Here is a 20970-nt window from a genome sequence, read left to right on the forward strand (position 1 = left end):
TAATTCAAAATGGCTTAAGCAATAAAGGCATTTATTATCTCCTTAACAGGGAATCTAGAATAGGGTAGGCTTCAGGGTTGACTGATGCAGCAGCTCTGCAGTTTTGTCAGAGCCAGGTTCCTTAGATGACATTTTCTACCATCCACAGGGTTAGTGTCATCCTAAGGTTGGCATCAATTAGGGCAGTGGTCGTCCTTCTTCTCATCTAGTAAGACAGAGAAAGATATGATGGGGTCTAAGTTCTTCTTGTCAGTTTCCTTGGCCAGGCTTGATCATAGGCCCATGCTGAACTGGTAATTGTGGCAGTGGGAAGGACATGCACTTCTTGGTTTAGAGTTCAGAGATTTCCGTCTTATGCTGAGAATGGGTTACACATGTAGAGATATTGATCCCTTCAGGCCTTAGGGCTGCCATTTGTTCTTGCCCCAAAGCCACTGTCACATCTGGCCAGTCATCTCTAAGCAGAGTGGCCTCTTCCTTTTATCCTACAGTGCTATACTTTTTTTTTTTTTAATTTGTCACATCACAAAAAAATCTAGAGGCATTGGCTTAGGTGATGGATACAGTCCGTTTCCAGAAGCATGGAGATGTGTAGAACAGAAGTATATCTCTTGCTAATATCAGGGTAAGAAGGAAGAAGGGGTCACGGATGATGCATACAAAACTTCCATGCCTACAGGATATAAATAATATCCAAATCTGATAATCATTTATTAGACCTATAAAAATCAAGTCAAAATTTCCTCAAAAGAATTGATTGAAAAATCCTTAAAATGGTGAAGAAGATGGCCAAGCCAAGAAAGGGCACTGAATGAATGTAAAGTCTTTCAAAGTGTGATTGTTTTAGGTAAAGCAATCTGATGAATTTTTCTGTTTTCATATTACATACAATATGTTTATGTTTCAGTATCTCTCATGTACTTTCGTGATTTTGATATCTTTAATAGAGTATTTAGATATTTTATTGTTTAAGAGTAGATGATACTTAGAAAGCATTCATCCATGTTAGGCAAGAACTGTATTAATTCATTTAATCTTCACTATACGTCCATGATGATATACAATTTTTAAATCCATTTTGCAGATGAGAAAATTGAGAAATAGAGAGGTTAAGTAATTTGCCCAATAAAACACAGCTAGTAAGCACCAGAACCTGTGACTGAACCCAGAAAATTTAGTTTCCAAATTGTTTTTATTATAAGTTGATTCAGGATGCTCTGGAAGACAGTGGTCTGATCCAGTGGGTACTAAATGTTTGTCTATGAGCGACAATAAAAAAATTAAATGTTTATTATAATCTAATGCACACACACTAAAAAATCTTAAGACAATACTTACTATGGAGGCAAGCATTCTGCTATTTCTGTTCCATTCCATTCTCTTCTTTGTTCTATTCTTTTTTTTTTTTTTTTTTTTTTTGAGATGGAGTCTCGCTCTGTTGCCCAGGCTGGAGTGCAGTGGCCTGAGCTCAGCTCACTGCAAGCTCCGCCTCCTGGGTTCACGCCATTCTCCTGCCTCAGCCTCCCAAGCAGCTGGGACTACAGTCACTCACCACCACGCCCGGCTAATTTTTTGTATTTTTAGTAGAGATGGGGTTTCACTGTGTTAGCCAGGATGGTCTCGATCTCCTGACTTCGTGATCCGCCTGCCTTGGCCTCCCAAAGTGCTGGGATTACAGGCATGAGCCACCACGCCCGGCCTGTTCTATTCTTTAAAAAATCAGCTGTGACTCACAAAATTAATTCTAGGACTAGTAATGGGTCACGATAAACAATTTTTAAAGCCCTGGTAATATAATAGGATTGAATACAGCAATTATGGTGATGACTTAGATGCTCAATGGTTGTTTTAGTCTGTTTGTGCTGCTATAACAAAATGCCATAAACTGAATAGCTTATAAAGAACAGAAATTTTTTCTGACAGTTTCGAAGGCTAGGCAGTCCAAGATGAAGGCACCAGCAGATTCAGTGTCTGGTGAGGACCTGTTCCTGGTTCATAGACAGCCATCTTCTCTCTGTGTCCTCACATGGTCAAAATGGAGAGGAGGCTCTCTGGAATACCTTTATGAGAGCACTGATCCCATTAATGGGGGCTTCGCTCTCATAACCTAATCACCTCCCAATGGCCCCACCTCCTGATACCATCACCTTAGGGGTTAAGATTTCAACAGATGAATTAGGAGGGTTAGGGGACAAACTTCAAACCATAGCAGTGGTCATTTTTGAGCCAGAGGTCTAGTTCACGAAAAACACGGAGGTGGCAGTCTGAAGATTAATGGCATAACTGAGTTCCAAAGCAAATTGATCTCAAGCTTCCAAGAGAACTTTGAAGGGTTTTGAGTTGTGAGTAATTAACTGGATATAAGAGCTGGGAGTCAGTAGCAAATAGTGGAAAACCAATCAAAGCTATGTGGATGAGACCACTGGAGAAGAATGTGTGAAGTGGGAAGACAAGAGTTCCAGAACAGAACTGCAAGGAACAGCAGTGTTTATAAGAGGAGGTGAAGAAGCGCCTGCTGGAGAGGAAACTGTGGAACTGGAGTAGGAGGGGGCCATGGGGAAGTATGGTGTCAACAGAAGCCAAGAGGGTTTGGAGATGTAGCTGATGTCAGCTACAGCAGAGTGATCACATATCAGAGGTGCTGAAAATTGTTTGTTGGATCAGTATTTATTATTCAATAGTGTATTAGTTTGTTCTCCTGCTGCTAATAAAGACATACCCAAGACTGGGTAATTTATAAAGAGAAGGATTTTTAATGGACTCAGTTCCACATGGCTGGAAAGGACTCACAATCATGGCGGAAGGCAAAGGAGGAGCAAAGGCATGTCTTACATGGTGGCAGGCAAGACAGTATGTGCAGGAGAACTGCCCTTTATAAAACCATCAGATCTCATGAGACTTTTTCCATATTACAAGAACAGTACAGACAAACGGACAAAAATTCCATGCTCATGGATAGGAAGAATCACTATCATGAAAGTGACCATACTGCCGAAAGTAATTTGTAGATTCAATGCTATTCCCATCAAGCTACCATTGACTTTCTTCACAGAATTAGAAAAAACTACTTTAAATTTCATATGAAACCAAAAAAGAGCCGTATAGCCAAGACAATCCTAAGCAAAAAGAATAAAGCTGGAGGCATCATGCTACCTGACTTCAAACTATACTGCAAGGCTACAGTAACCAAAACAGCATGGTACTGGTACCCAAAGAGATATATAGACCAATGGAAAAGAACAGAGGCCTCAGAAATAACACCACACACCTACAACCATCTGATCTTTGACAAACCTGACAAAAACAAGAAATGGGGAAAGGATTCCCTATCTAATAAATGGTGTGGGAAAACTGGCTAGCCATATGCAGAAAACAAACTGGACCCCTTCCTTAAACCTTATACAAAAATTAACTCAAGATGGATTAAAGACTTAAACATAAAACCTAAAACCATAAAAACCTTAGAAGAAAACCTAGGCAATATCATTCAGGACATAGGCATGGGCAAATACTTCATGACTAAAACACAAAAAGCAATGGCAACAAAAGCCAAAATTGACAAATGGGATCTAATTAAACTAAAGAGCTTCTGCACAGCAAGAGAAACTATCATCAGAGTGAACAGGCAACCTACAGAATGGGAGAAAATTTTTGCAATCTATCCATCTAACAAAGATCTAATATCCAGAATCTACAAGGAACTTAAACAAATTTACAAGAAAAAAAAAACAACCCCATAAAAAAGTGGGCAAAGGATATGAACAGACACTTCTCAAAAGAAGACATTTATATGGCCAACAAACATGAAAAAAAGCTCATCATCACTGGTCATTAGAGAAATGCAAATCAAAACCACAATGAGATACCCTCTCATGCCAGTGAGATGGCATCGAGGGTCTTAATTGACCACAAAACTCAGTATGAGATGAAAATATGAAGTAGCTACCAGAAAATTGAATGCCATTTTAGACTGCATTAATAAAAAATTGTGTCTGGAGAAGGTTTTGGAGTATTGCACCTACAAACCATCTATAAACAATTATAAAACAATGAAGGCCATGTGCTCAAACTAGTCAAAAACTAAAATAGAAGGAAAAATAGGATAGAGAAGGAGATGGCCTTTGAAACGGGCCTTGAAATATTGGTAGAATTTTGATAGGTAGAGATGGCAGTCAGACATTCCAAACTGACTTAATGTGTTTTTGTTTTTGTTTTAATTTTAGAGACAGGGTCTCACTCTGTCACCCACACTGGAGAGCAGTAGTACAATTATGGCTCATTGCAGCCTCAAACTCCTGGGCTCAACAGATCCTCCTGCTTTAGCCTCCCGAGTAGCTGGGGCTATAGGCACAAGCCATCATGTCCTGAGGGCCAGCTGCAGCCGTTTTAGAAATAGTTTGGAATCAGGAGCTAGAACAGCAGCCAGGATTCTGGCTTTCTCTCTCACTTCACTGTTCTCTTCATGCCTGCTTCATTCATCTCTTTTTGCAGATTGGCATCCTCTGCTTCTTGAATCCCCATGCAGAAAACATGGCTACCAACATCTTCTGAATCCACCTGCGGAGAGACTGACTGCTCTGTTATTCCCCCAGCATCTGTGAAGAGGCTCTAACTGGCTAAAATGTTGATATAGTGATCACCCCAGTGTTAGGCAACCATGGCTGGTGAAAAGGAAAAATGTTATGAACCTGGCTGTGCCGAGCCACCTGAGGAAGCTTGTAGGAGAAGGGGTCAGTTTGCAGAGAAAGGGGAGGCCTGGGCAGACGACACAAGAGGTGCCCATTACATCCCTGTAGAGGTGAGCTGTCTAAAATGGTAGGCACTGGCCACATGTACTTATTTAATTGTAAATGTAAATTTCTTAAAATTTCCTTAGACGCATTAGCCTCATCTCAAGTGCTCAATAGCCACATGTGGCCAGTGGCTACAGTATTGAGCAGTAAAGATATAGCACCATTTCCCTCATTGCAGACAGACATAGTGGACACCTCTCCTCTAGAGTTGTCTGTGGTTCTACCAGCAAAAGCCCAAGTGTTCCAGCTAGAGAAACAGCAAATTTCTCTGGGACATGAACAACTAGAAAACATCTCACCTTGTCCTCCAATAACTTGGAAAGGATTTTTTTAGTTGGAGACCCCAGAACTGGTTCTTGCTTTTTTTTGTTTGTTTTGTTTTGTTTTTGAGACAGTGTCTTGCTTTGTCACTGAGGCTGTAGTGCAGTGGCGTGATCTAGGCTCACTGCAACCTCCGCCTCCTGGATTCAAGGGATTCTCGTATCTCAGCCTCCTGAGTAGCAAGGACTACAGGTACACAGCACCACACCCAGCTAATTTTTGTGTTTTTAGTAGGGATGGGGTTTTGCCACGTTGGGCAGGCTGGTCTCGAACTCCTGCCCTCAGGTGATCCACCTACCTTGGCCTCCCAAAATGCTGGGATTACAGGTGTGAGTCACCATGCTTGGCCTGGTTCTTGATTATATCCGATTTGAACACTGAGCAAAGCCTCCTAATCTCATCATGCCTGAGTTCTTAGACTACCTTACCCCCGAAGTTCAAAGATAATTAATTCAGTCATCCATCTCGTCTTTGTTATGCCAGGATAACAGACAAATGCAATTCCTTTCAGTTAACTGTCTTGTCCATTTCCCATAATATTCTGTTTCTTCTTCTGCTGGTTTCCTTCTTAGTCCTGTCCATTATGCCTTATCAAAACTTTACATGGCAGAGATGGCTAGCTGTCCCCTAAAATTCAGCATCCCCTTTCACAGTGTAGAGATGTCAGTTGAATTTGGCTGCCCAGCCAGGAACCGCATCTTCCAGCCCTTCCTGCATCCAGATTATGCCATGTGACTAGTTTTCATCAATGAAATGAGAAAGAGATTTATGTCACCTCCCAGATGGGGTTTTTAAAAAGCATCATTGTTTTCTCTACTCTCTTCCCCTATCTGAATAGGAAGGAGTCTGTAGCTTTAGGGGAAGACAAAGCCACAAGATGGAAGGAGCTTGGATGTCTGAACTATTCCATGGAGAAAAGCTGCAGCCAATGAAGAACACCTGCAATGGACTCTTAACCTGGGGGTGACGACAACCACTGAAATGTGAGGGCTTATTCGTTAGCATTTGTCTAGCATTACCCTAACTGATATCTAATTAATTTCCTTACATCCTCAAACTTCTTGCCTTAAATTTAATCTCCTGCCTCTCCCCCAGGAGTTCAATTCCCCTCAAGCTGCTGGAAGAGACGCTGCTCGTTCTTCCACAGCAGCCTAGACACCATGGAGGCTGAGAGATGGGTACTGGCGTTTTCTTTTCTTTCTTTCTTTCTTTTTTTTTTTTGAGATGGTGTCTCCCTCTGTCGCCCATGCTGGAGTGCAGTGGCACGATCTTGGCTCACTGCAACTTCAGCCTCCTAGGCTCAAGCGATTCTCTTGCCTCAGCCTCCCAAGTAGCTGGGATTACAGGTGTGTGCCACACCTGGCTAATTTTTGTATTTGTAGTAGAGATGGGGTTTCACCATGTTGGCCAGGCTGGTCTCGAACTGCTGACCTCAGGCGATCCATCCATCTTGGCCTCCCAAACTACTGGGTGTGAGCCACCGCACCTGGCTGGTATTGGCATTTTCTTAACTCCTAGTTGCATTGTTCAGACCACTTCACATGTGAAATTAATGCCATCCAACTTTTTTTCCTAGTTAGTGTTGCACACACAGATTGGCATTGACATTGTTATATAGCCTGCCTGTGCTCAGGGAGAGAATTTGAGGATGAAAGGGAATATTGGCATCAGTGTCTATGGCAACCTAAAGAAATGTATATGAATTTGCGTATGCATCAAGCTCTCTAATTACCATGAGGAAAAACATGAATTCTCTCCCAGTCTGGTCCCTCTTATTAGTCTCACTTTTCTTTCCCCCATCCACCAACTGCATCATCTGTCCCATTTCCATGGGGTGTGTGGGCAGCTAAGGGAGATCCGGCATAAGACATCAGTGCTGAAAACCCTAGCCTGGAAACACCAAAGGCCAAATGAGACTCCATCACAGAATTTCTAACACATATATCCAACGTGCAATGACCCAGTTTGTCAAACCTTTAGATTATGTGATAATTTACTGATGATTCACTTTAGAGATTTGAAATTAAAAGTACTTTTATATTTTTGTTTTTCTGAAAATGGTCCCAAAGTTCAATGATTTCTTGCATATCTCAAATATTACAATGTAATTGGTGATTTAAGGCCAGCACATTTTTGCAGGCTATCTGAAAAGAACTTACTTTTCCATAAAGCCCTCTAAGTTTCTTTGCCACTTATTAGATTTATGGCTGATTCTTACAAAGCTGACTGTGACCTTGACCTGCAGACAACAATAGCAAAATATAAATTTTGTGGAAGGCAGTAGCACTGTCTTTCTTGGATAAAGTCTGCATCTCCTACCAAGAAAAATTCTAAGAAGTGTTGCCAAGCTAATGCACATGGTTAAAGTAACTGCCCCATCGCTCCTTTTCTTTCTTTCTTTTGATTTTTTTGTTCTAGGTTTACTGCCCTTGCCTCTAGCAGTTATGGAATTCTATGCCACACAAATCCTCTATCTGTTGCAAAAATGTGCATCCCAAGATGGTGCTCTTGAGCTGTGGTGGAGTATCTTCAGACATACACTGTGGGTCCCACAATGACGCAATGGAGAAAAAGGACACCACTAAAGAACTACCGGGGTGCAGCATTCCTGAGTGGCAGAAGCCTTGCAGGAAATGGCAGTATGTATAGCTGGCACTTTGAAGAACAATGAATTCCTTCAAGGCTTTGTGCAGACATTTCAAACAGTGGCTACCAGACAGGCTTGGCGTAGCTTAGACTCAATTATAGCTAGAATTATTTTATTTCTGGGTAGGTAACTGAGAGAAGCAGGAATTGTGCATGTATCTCCATATGGTTTTATTTTTAAAGAATGAAACAGCAACAAATATAAACAACTGCTGTAACAGCAAAGAGCGTAATTTCTTCTAAAATGAGGATTATATTTAGAATACTCCAAATGGGGACACACTGTCTGACAAGAGGTCAGAATATTGGAAAATGGAAGTGTCTTAATTAAATAACCCCGAAGTAATTTAATATCATGAGTAGGTGAGACTTTTAAAAAGGGTTAAACAAAGGCATATCCCTAAGTAGGAATATGTAGCCCTATCACCTGCAAAATTGTCATAGATCTTTCTGTTTTATTTTCACAGATGCTGCATCTTAGTCCAGGGATTTTTAAAGTGTGGTTCCTGGAAGAGCTGGATCAGAGTCATCTGTGTTGATGGTTTAACGTAAAGATTTTTCGGGCCCCAAGACTCAAGTAGGACAAGGTATTTGAATTTTTAAGCAGCTCACCTGACTTGTCTGTCCTCTAATGTCCGAGGACATCTGACCTCTGCTCTTGCAGTAAAAGCAACAATGGTTTTTTGAGCATTGTCGTCACATCTCTCCACTCGAGGGATCCTTCTCATTTCTCCCAGCTGAGGTCACCCACAGCTGCTACTTCTAACTGCTGGCTTCCAGCCTGCTGTCTGCCAGCTGGCTCTACCTTCTCCTGTAACACAGCAGAGAGTAGCTGTGGTCTCCTATGTGCTCACCCTCCGCTCCCTTGGGTCCATGCTTTGGTCCTGCACTTAAATTTTACAAGCATACTCTCTTTCTCTTAAGGTAAGCAATCATTTTAAATTTCAGCAGTAAACAAAACAAAAAATCACCAGGAAACTTTTATCAAATCAGGTTTTTTTGTTTGTTTGTTTTTGGTTTTTGTTTTGTTTTTTTGGTTCCTTTTTTTTTTTTTTTTTTTTTTTTTTTTGAGATGGAGTCTTGCTGTGTCACCCAGGATGGAGTGCAGTGGAGGGATCTTGGCTCACTGCAACTTCCGCCTCCCAGGTTCAAGCAATTCTCCTCTCTCAGCCTCCTGAGTAGCTGGGGTTACAGGCACCCACCACCACGCCTGGCTAATTTTTGTATTTTTAGTAGAGATGGGGTTTCATCATGTTGGCCAAGCTGGCCTCAAACTCCTGACCTCAAGTAATCTGCCTGCCTCGGCCTCCCAAAGTGCTGGGATTATAGGCATGAGCCACCATGCCTGGCATCAAAGCACGTTTTAACTAGCCTTTTTGTCCACTGATAACATAAAGGAGGTCAGCAGCAGCTAAGTCCTGTGCTGGTAGAGCTTTCTTGTCCTTTCACACTGCAAGAGAAATAATCACTTAGCTAAGAGGCCAATTTTACCTTTTTTAAAAAAAATTTAAAAATGAGGCCGGGTGCAGTGGCTCACTCCTGTAATCCCAGCACTTTTGGGAGGCCGAGGCGGGCAGATCACTTGCAGTCAGGAGTTCGAGACTAGCCTGGCCAACATGGTGAAACCCCATCTCTACTAAAAATACAAAAAAAATAGCCAGGTGTGGTGACGGGCGCCTGTAATCCCAGCTACTTGGGAGACTGAGGCAGGAGATTCCCTTGAACCCAGGAGATGGAGGCTGCAGTGAGCCAAGAGCATACCACTGTACTCCAGCCTGGGCAACAGAGCTGAACTCCATCTCAAAAAAAAAAAAGTTTTTTTTTAAATGAGAGCTATATCTTATTAACAAAATTAACTATGTTCGTTTTTGGAGTTTTATTTTTGTAGCATTTACAGAAATTTGTTAAGAGCTTCTTAATTATAAAAATGAGTTAATAACCTAGTTCTCAAATTGACTTATCAATTCGTTGTCATTGTGGATGAAATTGCTTTATAATCAGTTACCATAAAGAAACCTGATTTGATTTCAGCTCACCCTCAATATTCAAGGCACTTGGATTTTTGGTCTCCACCCATTTATTATGTGGTTTACTAAAAAGAGACCACATCCTAGGAGTTAGGATTCCAAGAACAGTTTCCACTTATTACTCATTTCTTGATATTTATGGAACTAGTCATTTCGCAAATATTTCAGCTCTACTCTCCAATCTTTAGAAGAAAAAAGAAAATAACAATAACAACAATAGAATTTCATTCTCTCCAGAGAGTTAGCAAGGAAATGAGAGTGGAAAGAAAGCAAATGAGAATGTTAGAATTGGGGAAAATGTAGTGCAAAGCCAAATGTGAATAGGAATAGCAGTTGACAAGAGGGGAAAAGAGGGTGCAGAGGACAAATGTATCAATAGAAAACTTGTAAACTCAATAGCATGCAACCTTTTAAAAAATAAATGTTTTAAGTTCATTTTGATAGTGGATAGGGCAAGAATATTGGCACATTATGAAACGAAACATGACAAGACCATGAATAAATTTTAATGAAAATATATAAATGGATTACCCTCTATTACAACACCAGAGGCCACAAAACTACAGGAAGCAAATTCCTCACTACAAGATATTCCTCACAGCCTCTTTTAATCATGATGTATACATCCTCATTCCACATTAACTTCCATACACAAAAACAAATTAGAATGAAATTCATTTCTATACTTACAACCTGACATCCTTAGAAATGTGAATCTTGTGCCAACTTAGAGCAAAAATCAAAATTGGAAGATTATACAATAAGAAAAGGCCATGGCCTGTAATCCCAGCACTTTGGGAGGCTAAGGTAGGCAAATCATGAGGTCAGGGGTTTGTGACCAGCCTGGGCAACACGGTGAAACCCCGTCTCTAGTGAAATACAAAAAAAAATAAGCCGAGTGTGGCGGTGTGCGCCTGTAGTCCCAGCTACTCGGGAGGCTGAGGCAGGAGAATTGCTTGAACCCAGGAGGCAGAGGTTGCAGTGAGCCGAGATCGCGCCACTGCACTCCAGCCTGGGCAACAGAGTGAGACTCCGTCTCAAAAAAGAAAAGAAAAGAAAAGACCATGAGGGGGAAGATCAAATAGAGTTGTAGAGACTTCTGGTGTGGATATGCAGACACGATTTAATCCATAGTCTATGGTAATCACCATCTGTAAGTGGAGACCCCAGCCTACTTGACTTGGTGGTAGAAATTCTTTTCACTGGCAGCAGCTTTCATTTCTTTTTCCTGGAAATTTTATCTTTCTTTTCTATTATAGAGTAAAATGGAAGCCTTTTAGCAGAACACATCTATCCACATGACTCCAATATAGTAGCCTGCATTTCCCAGCTTATACTACCTTCCTTTATGGGAGTTATTTTTTATTGCATTCTGAAGACAAAAGACCTTTGGTGATAATCAGTAAAGATCCTAACTTGGTGGCAGACAGTTTTCTACGGAACATGCAGTTCTGACTCCAATAAGCCACAAGGCAGTTCAAACAAAACACTTGGCTGCCCTTTGGGAGGGACCTGGTGGGCACATCTTTCTCTTTTCCTTCACATCTCATTGCCTGTTGTCACTCACGGAATATGTGCATGGCAGAATCAAGACACCACCGTCTGGTGTTCCTGCCGGCAGGGAAAATGTTGGATTTTGAGCCTAGATTCCTAATTTATGTTATTTTACACCCCTCTACCATTATCTTTGTTTTATAGCCTGGGGGGAAAACAGCGTTCACTAAGGAGGAGGTGGTTATTGCAACTATTTGAATGTAATCTGGGGCCATTAGGAATTCATCCATCTGTCAAGCCTGTGGAAGGAAGGAATATGAATGGAGTACCCGTTCTGATGGTGAAGTGTGCCTTAGAACAGATGTTTGAATTGACAAGTCTTCTCAGTGGTGTAACATATACCAGGGTAGCACTGGTACCAAGTGAGAATGGGGCTTTGTCTTTGTAGCCTTTTTTCCCTTGTGGCTTGTTGCAGTGCTTTGAACTGCATGGTTTTTTATTTATTTATTTTAAAGAGAATTTAGCAATTTGTGGAATTTTTCTAGAATTGAATACTTTGATAATAGCTCATTTACTGAGGGAAAGTTCTATTGTGAGTTTTTGCTTTTTTTTTCTTTTTTTTTTAAAGAAAGCACAGCAGCATCAGTTTATTATTGTGCTCTATTTTAGGGCTACTCCCACCTTAGACATTCTTTGTGAGGTGTCACGCTCTCTCTCTCTTCCTCTCTCTCGGGTGTGAGGGAGGCTTTGCAATATGTTCCTGTAAGAGTTCTCAAAAGTGAGAAATGAGATTTTCAATCTTCTAAACAGTAACTGCCTGAAAAGCCAAGAAGTGGAGTGACGGGGTGTGTTGAAGGTGGCAGATTGAAGAAGATAAGGAGAAATGAATTTGGAAAAGGAGGGAGGAGCAAACCAATGAAGAGTTGTAAAAACCAGAAAAGCAATTCTGAATTAGAGTTAGAAGTGGCAGAATGACAAGGTGAAGTTTTCTATAGGGAGAAAGTTGCTAGGTTGCCTCATTTGAGACAGCCTGGAATTTTTGAAAAGCAGAAATTAAAAAAAACTAGAGCAGTGTGATCATTCACAAGAGGCAGGAGTTGATGGTAGGGGTACCTGCAGAGGCAAGCCTTGGGCAACTTCTCTGGGGGCAGTTACTTAATTATTTGCTGTGGTTTGGTCAAAACAGTGTATTAGTTCGTTTTCACGCTGCTGATAAAGACATCCCTGAGACTGGGTAATTCATAAAGACAAAGAGATTTAATAGACTCGCCGTTCCACTTGGCTGGAGAGGCCTCACAATGGCCGAAGGTGAAAGGCACGTCTTACATGGTGGCAGACAGGCAGACAAGAGAACTTGTGCAGGAAAACTCCCCTTTATAAAACTGTTAGATCTTTTGAGACTTATTCACTATCATGAGAACAGTACAGGAAAGACCTGCCCCCATGATTCAGTTACCTCCCACTGCGTCCCTCCCATGACACCTGGGAATTGTGGAGCTTCAATTCAAGATGAGATCAGAGTGGGGACACAGCCAAAGCATATCAAACAGCTTGTTTGTTTATAGAGAATTAACTGGATATCAAATATGTGAGTCAGTCTTAAAGTCATAGAGAACTGACCACAGCAACCCCTGCATGAAGCTTAGATTTGGAAAGATCTCTTGCTCCTGGCCGCCTCATATCATATATAGTTACTTTATCATTACTTTTAGCTCTGTGGCTTGCACTAAGTATCTTGGTCTCTGTTGCTTCTTGAAAATTGACAAGAAATGAATAATCAAAGTGATCTAACCCCATCAACTCTGTCTGTCTCACAATGCATCCTTCTCACCTTAACATATGTATTGGCAAGGTTAAAGGAAAAACAGTTGGAAATCTACATTAAGACATGATGGAGAACAATGTCTGGGTTCACTAGCTTTCTGGGCTTCCACAGAGTCTTTCCCTTTGTGTCCTCCATGAAACGGTGGACACATCTGCTCTCCCATCCCCAGCCCTGTTCCCCGGAAAATATGCCTTTGAATTTTACAGTGCCCAGGGCAAAAGAGCTAGACAATCCTCATCTTCCAACCTAGCTCCAAGGTTTCTAGTGAGAATCAAGTGAAATAACATGTACGGAAGTGCCTTGTAAGGCAATATAAACACAATCCATATATAGGTATGAATGTAATGTTTTTCTTCAAATTCTCACTTCACATCTCCTTTTCTTATTTTTGTCTCTCTTTCTCATATGTGTGCATAGAACTGCCTGAGCATATGAGTGCATGCATGTGAGTCTGGGAAACATTTTCAAAGTTTCACCTGAGAAATTTCTTTCTATGCCATCCTAAAATTTTTATAGAATTCAAATTTCAATTATTAGGTTAGTGCAAAAGCAATGGCAAAAGCACCATTTTTTGCCATGGCAGTTTTTGCCATGGCAGTTTTTGCCATTACTTTATTGTGCATTTACAAGAGACAGTCAACTCTCCCATATACACAAAAATTAAGAACAACACATATAGAAAAGAACAGGGAATGGAGAAAGTGCTTTTATAATAAGCATCTTTTTTTTCACCAGCCTTAGCATTCTTAGGACAAATTGAATTCAGTAATCCCCATAATGTCTAAAGATGAACTTATTTTTTAAGACAAAGATGAACTCAGTGTCAAGATGGTGCAAGAATATTATTGCTATTCCTTTTATTACCATATATAGTACCCTTCCATTGAAAAGCCAAAGGCATTTTACAAAATCTGACAGTGATCCTCATAATGTCCCTCTGGGCTGAGTAGGTTTCATTACAAACAATAAATAATAACCGCCCTTTATTTTGAAATGTCTCTGACAGAAGCTATTAAAAATGGATTGGACAGTCATGATTCATGGATTCTAAAGGGAGCTTATTTTATGGGGGGGAAGATGATGAGTTCCTAGGTGTTTCTATCTGTTGGAGTTGTTTTGTCTCAAGAAGCTAATTGCATCAGAACTCCATTGTACCTGAAAAGTGTCTCTCATAATTACTAACGTTTACTTACAAAATAAAAGAAATATATAATCATATTATATAAAGTAAATATGAAACAATTATAAATTTACTGACTCACTGAAGATCTCCGAACCAGATAATGAAGCTATCTACTGGCATGTCTTCTGACTGAGTTCCCCTGATTTAGTTGTTTAACTAGAGATGTCAATCACACTGCCTGGCTGACCTGCAGATGCTCCAAAGGAAAGTGGCCCCTTCTCCATTCCCCACTGAAGGAAGAGCCCTGGGTAGTCACATTTAGTACCATGTGTCCCCATCTCTCTGGACTCAACTGGTTGGACAAGAATGGGCACCTGACCCAGGGCAGTCAATGTATGAGCTAGTCAGTGACCCATGCATGAAAGATGATCTAAGCCAATCAGACTATCTGTCTTAGACAATCTAAGTGGGATATTCCAGAATAGAGTTATCAGTGGGAAAAGAAAGTGAAAGGGAGCGAGATGGAGATAGGCTGGACCAAGTTATGAGTGAGGTAAACTGTGCATGAGCTATAGTTATAAATGAGCATATACTTCAAGATGGAGAAAAGACTCACAGATTAGAGGGTGAATAAGACAGTTCCTAGGAAGAGAAACCAGAGAGGCGTGTGCGGAAGAGTCAGTGCCCTGTCAATTGCCGAGCACTGCAGCAAAGACATACTGCTGAGCTCTCCAGAGAAGTCTTGGAGTAAGACCCACCTTTCAGTTTATTCTCCTGGATGTGTGAGTGTTGACCCTACTCTGGCTTTTGTATCTGTGACATTTCTTTTGTCCTCTTGTATGTTCCCAATATCCTGACTTAATTGAGTTAGTTTGGGTCTTCGTTCCTGAAAACCAAAAAGCTCCTTAAGACAGTGACCCTCCAGCATGACAAGGAGTATAGGATATAGTTGTTGCTTAGTGTCCACTTCACCAGTGTATGAATACAAGCCATAACTTAATAACAAGTAAAGCAACAACAGCAAAAACATGTCTTCCCAGAACATCTTCCACCAACCTTTGAGATCATTCTCTACTCTGTAGACGTTTTACTCGTTAGCACACTAATTATATCTTTCAGCTGCCAAGCAGGATTAGATGTTATTCTAATAAAAAAGGCATGAAGATGGGGGTATTCATGGAATCTCAATGCATTCTCTTTCTAGCCAGTTTATATTATTGTCCCCATTAGTATCACAATACATATGCAAAACACCTGACAATTTATGCCACATTTTATGCTACAATTTGTTCTATTCTCTTCCCCAAACACTACTTCTAGAAATTAGCTGTTTTCCTTTGGCCATCTAATATTCAAGAGCCATGCAATCATCTCTCCTTACTATTTTCTGGCTTTGATTAATGATCTTTTAAAAATTACTGAATATAGTTGTCACTATTGACAAAACCAGAAGGTCTCATATTAAAATGTTTTATATTTTCGGCCGGGCACGGTGGCTCACACCTGTAATCTCAGCACTTTGGGAGGCTGAGGCGGGTGGATCATGAGGTCAGGAATTTGAGACCACCCTGGCCGACATGGTGAAACCCCATCTCTACTAAAAATACAAAAATTAGCCAGGCACAGTGGCAGGCGCCTGTAATCCCAGCTACTCGGGAGGCTGAGGCAGGAGAATCGCTTGAACCCAGGAGGTGGAAGTTGCAGTGAGCTGAGATCACGCCACTGCACTCTAGCCTGGGCAACAGAGCAAGACTCCGTCTCAAAAATAAATAAATAAATAAATAAAATAAAATGTTCTACATTTTCATTAATATTTACTCTCCTTGATATTATTCATTAAACAAATTACTATTAGCAGATAGTAATTGCAGGGTATAAATGCAAATGTCTATGACATCATATAAGTATATTTTGCTGATAGAATTTAATTTAAGTGCTCATTGTTGATTTGTCCTTTTCTCGTAGAAATAAAAGATAACAGGAGTGCATATTACATTCACTTATATTAATTAATGCATTTATTCAAGAAATCGTCGTGGTGTCTTAAGTTAATGATATGAAAAGATCATGACTTTTTAGCAAGTGGTCAGTGTGAAAGATATCTGCCTGGGCACAGAATAGACTGAGGTTGAATGTTTAATGTCTGTGGGTGTTTACTGCTTGTCTCTGTAGACAGGATAGCACTCCTGAGTCCCAAGGAGCTGAAATTCTTTACATTTCCTTGAAGAAGGGAATAGTTTGAACATCAATGATTTCTCACATTTTCCTCTACCAATAACCCATTAAAGAATATTTTCAGGCTGGGAATGGTGGCTCACGCCTGTAATCTCAGCACTTTGGGAGGCCGAGGAAGGTGGATCACCTGAGGTCAGGAGTTTGAGACCAGCCTGACCAACATGGAGCAACTCTGTCTCTACTAAAAATACAAAATTAGCTGGGCATGATGGCACATGCCTGTAATCCCAGCTACTCAGGAGGCTGAGGCAGGAGAATCTCTTGAACCCAGGAGGCGGAGTTTGCAGTGAGCCGAGATCGCACCATTGCACTCCAGCCTCAGCAACAAGAGTGAAACTCCGTCTCAAAAAAAAAAAAAAAAATTTTTTTCTCCCATGGAATTCTTATTTTAAAAGAGTCTTTCATATTTGAAATATACCTTTCAAATATATTTATTTAGTTATTGATTTATTAAAAACATTCCATTAATTCAATATATATTTAAAACTAATATAAGCTTCTGATTAGGATGAGAGAATAATCCTTAGCATACTGACTCCATAGAATTTCAGTCAAAATCAAAGAAATTTAACATTTTAGTTAGTTTGTATAGATCTTTTCTCCTAGGGCTTTTGAGATATTGAAAATAGCTCAGAAATTCCATCAATACCTTCTGATATTTCTTTTTTTATTTTTATTTTTATTTTATTATTATATTTTAGGTTTTAGGGTACATGTGCACAATGTGCAGGTTTGTTACATATGTATCCATGTGCCATGTTGGTTTGCTGCACCCATTAACTCGTCATTTCGCATTAGGTATATCTCCTAATGCTGTCCCTCCCCCGTCCCCCCACCCCACAACAGTCCCCAGAGTGTGATGTTCCCCTTCCTGTGTCCATGAGTTCTCATTGTTCAATTCCCACCTATGAGTGAGAACATGCGGTGTTTGGTTTTTTGTCCTTGCGATAGTTTACTGAGAATGTTTTCCACTTTCATCCATGTCCCTACAAAGGACATGAACTCATCATTTTTTATGGCTGCATAGTATTCCATGGTGTATATGTGCCACATTTTCTTAATCCAGTCTATCATTGTTGGACATTTGGGTTGGTTCCAAGTCTTTGCTATTGTGAATAGTGCCGCAGTAAACATACGTGTGCATGTGTCTTTATAGCAGCATGATTTATAGTCCTTTGGGTATATACCCAGTAATGGGATGGCTGGGTCAAATGGTATTTCTAGTTCTAGATCTCTGAGGAATCGCCACACTGACTTCCACAATGGTTGAACTAGTTTACAGTCCCACCAACAGTGTAAAAGTGTTCCTATTTCTCCACATCCTCTCCAGCAGCTGTTGTTTCCTGACTTTTTAATGATGGCCATTCTAACTGGTGTGAGATGGTATCTCATTGTGGTTTTGATTTGCATTTCTCTGATGGCCAGTGATGATGAGCATTTTTTCATGTGTTTTTGCTTCTGATATTTCTAAGGAACACTAGTGTAGGAACCACTGTCGTCACCATCTTTGTGGTTTTTCAGATTTCCCAAGGTAATCTTGTTATCAAATGCTCATTTTCACTGCTAGCTCTGATTTGGGGTTTTGATAACATGGTTATATCTGTAGCCAACAGATCTTCCTATCCTTCATTGCTAACAGCATCTGGACTTGGTCAATTCTTACGTATTCCATGTCAAGGGAAACTGACTCCTCACCAACCCCTAGGAAGGACTTATAATTCACTTGTGCCTGTTCCTGCTTTGCCTTTCATTGATTTGGTGTGTACAATATGTTACTTAGTTCTATCAATGAGAAATGAAGGGATGTCTGCTGATTTAAACCAATCATAGTACATAGGTGACAAAAATCTGACCAATAAGAAGCCCAGTGGGGAGTTTTATGAAATACTTTCTTTGTTCTTAAAAAAAATGGAGGCCGGGCACAGTGGCTCACGCTTGTAATCCCAGCACTTTGGGAGGCCGAGGCGGGCGGATCACGAGGGCAGGAGATCAAGACCACGGTGAAACCCTGTCTCTACTAAAAATACAAAAAAATTAGCCGGGCGTGGTGGTGGGCGCCTGTAGTCCCAGCTACTCGGAGAAGCTGAGGCAGGAGAATGGTGTGAACCTGGGAGGCGGAGCTTGTAGTGAGCCCAGATTGCACCACTGCACTCCAGCCTGGGCAACAGAGCGAGACTCCGTCTCAAAAAAAAAAAAAAAAGGGGAAAGAAGCAAAGATGTTTCACTTTTCCTTTGTATTACCTGTGGAGACTTTGTAATGATGTGATACCTGCTGGAGCTAATCCAGCCATTTTGTGACCATGGGGAAACTGCTGGCACATTGATGACTGGCAGGCTAGAAAGATGGAAAGAACCCTGGCTCTGATGATTTGTTAAGCAACTTTATTAACTAACCTGGAACTTCTTTACTCCTGGAATGCTTTTTACATAATGCAGCTTATGTCACTTTTTGATGCATTTATCTGGATATTTCTGAAGCTCCCACCTAAAAGTAGTTCACCTGATATCATATAAACAATCATAATTTTTAAAATATTAGCAGTTAACAAATATACTCATGGAGTTTCAGAGTTAGGAGGGACCTTAAATGTCATCGAATCTAACCCCCTGCTTATGTTATCCAAATTAAAAATTTGATGCACAATCCATAATCACTGTTGTGCATTAGATGTTGTGATAGTAGGCTTACACTGACCTTCTGAAATATTGTCACAATGACTAAATAAATGGTATATTATTAATAAGAGGCAAGCTGTTATGGGCTGAATTGTGTCTCCCTCAAATTCATGTTGAAATTCTAGCCCTTAATGTGATAGGGCCTTTAAGGAGGCAGGAGATATTTGGACATTTGAGGAATTTGGAGATAGAGTTTTTAAGAGGTAATTGAAGTTTTTTTTGAGATGGAGTCTCACTCTGTCACCCAGGCTGGAGTGCAGTGGCGCAATCTCAGTTCATTGCAACCTCTGCCTCCCTGGTTCAAGCAATTCTCTGCCTCAGCCTCCTGAGTAGCTGGGATTATAGGGGTCTGCCACCACACCTGGCTAATTTTTTTGTATTTTTAGTAGAGACGGGGTTTCACCATCTTGGCCAGGCTGGTCTTGAACTCCTGACCTAGTGATCCACCAGCCTCTGCCTCCCAAAGGGCTGGGATTACGGGCGTGAGGCACCATGTTCAGCCTTTGACCCAATTTATTAGCTGGATATGTCTTCTGATATGTAAAATTGCCAGGGCAAAGAAGACAAGATTGCAAGTAACATCCCTTAAGACTATCCAGCTTTCTTTGACCTTATTCCATGCTTATTAAGCAGTTTCCTTTTGATTAATTAGGCTACCTAACTACTTTGATAACCGGTAGCAAGTGCGATGGATAGCCACCTGACATAATTAGTACATTAGAGAGGTGTATCACATGTTATAAATTAATAACTTCATGTTCTGACCTCACACAACAGTCTCGTGAGTGTAATTAGAGTAAGTAATTTGTTCATCATTCACTCAGCACTTTCTTTGTGCTGGGAACTACCATAGGTGCTGAAAATATGAAAGTGAAGAGGATGGATTTCTGCTGTGGGGGCTTCTGTCTCTCTTAGGAGCTCACAGTCCCACAGGCAGCTATTACAGGTACCATTTAGGGAGCAAGTCTCAGGTGCTGGGATAAGGGCCTTCTGTGTTTCACAGTTGTGCTTCTTGTTCCTTTTCGACCTCATTTCTGAGAATTATTTCCCTCATTCATTATACTCTGGCCATGCCGGTCCATAAGCTGGGTGTTTTTGTTTTTGTTTTTGTTTTTGAGACAGAGTCTTGCTTTGTTGCCCAGGCTAGAGTGCAGTGGCACAATCTCAGCTCACTGCAACCTCCACCTCCCGGGTTCAAGCAATTCTCCTGCCTCAGCCTCCCGAGTAGCTTGGATTGCAGGCACCCGCCACCATGCCTGGCTAATTTTTGCATTTTTAGTAGGGATGGGGTTTCACCATATTGGTCAGGCTGGTCCTGAACTCCTGATCTCCTGATCCTCCTGCCTTGGCCTCCCAAAGTGCTGGGATTACAGGTGTGAGCCACCACTCCCAGCCTGTAAACTCTTTTAAGTTTTTTCTTGCTAGTCTGCTCAGGACTTTCATGGAACCAGATGGCATGGCAGATGATTCAGCTGGAGAAAGTAATATTTTGGCTTCTTTTGTCTACCTCTATTTTTTTTTCCAAAATGAATTCCTTCTCAGTCTTATCATATATTTGAAGAAAGGATCATGGAGCCATTATCCCTGCTGTTCACTCACACTGACCTTCAGTTTGATTTTCTAGGCCCTTCAGTTTGAATTCGTGGATGGTCCCATGATATCCATGCATCTCTTGTTGGGAAGTGGAGACTTCTTCCCTGTGTGTATGGATAGCCAGTGATATGTGCTGTCTTTCTGAATAACGCAATGAATAACATCTAAAACTCCTCCCATTATGATTTGAATAAATGTCAATTTATTAACATTTTTCTTTCTCTGCTTCACATCTTT

General features: G+C 40.8%; 1 long non-coding RNA gene across 2 annotated transcripts in view; it reads left to right on the forward strand.

Moving 5' to 3' along the window:
- The window catches only part of LOC129472358 (uncharacterized), a 109105-nt gene that overhangs the window by 17384 nt on the left and 70751 nt on the right, over window positions 1-20970 (forward strand). The window contains exons 2-6 of one of the 2 annotated variants that reach the window (XR_010116452.1): window positions 4492-4798; window positions 5953-6097; window positions 6210-6292; window positions 7533-7753; window positions 8228-8347. This is a non-coding gene — a long non-coding RNA (uncharacterized lncRNA). The remainder of the gene's footprint in view (window positions 1-4491; window positions 4799-5952; window positions 6098-6209; window positions 6293-7532; window positions 7754-8227; window positions 8348-20970) is intronic. The other variant, XR_008653897.2, reaches the window with a different exon arrangement.

This window comes from Symphalangus syndactylus, chromosome 2 (genome assembly GCF_028878055.3).
Source record: "Symphalangus syndactylus isolate Jambi chromosome 2, NHGRI_mSymSyn1-v2.1_pri, whole genome shotgun sequence".
In the NCBI taxonomy this organism is placed as follows: domain Eukaryota; kingdom Metazoa; phylum Chordata; class Mammalia; order Primates; family Hylobatidae; genus Symphalangus; species Symphalangus syndactylus.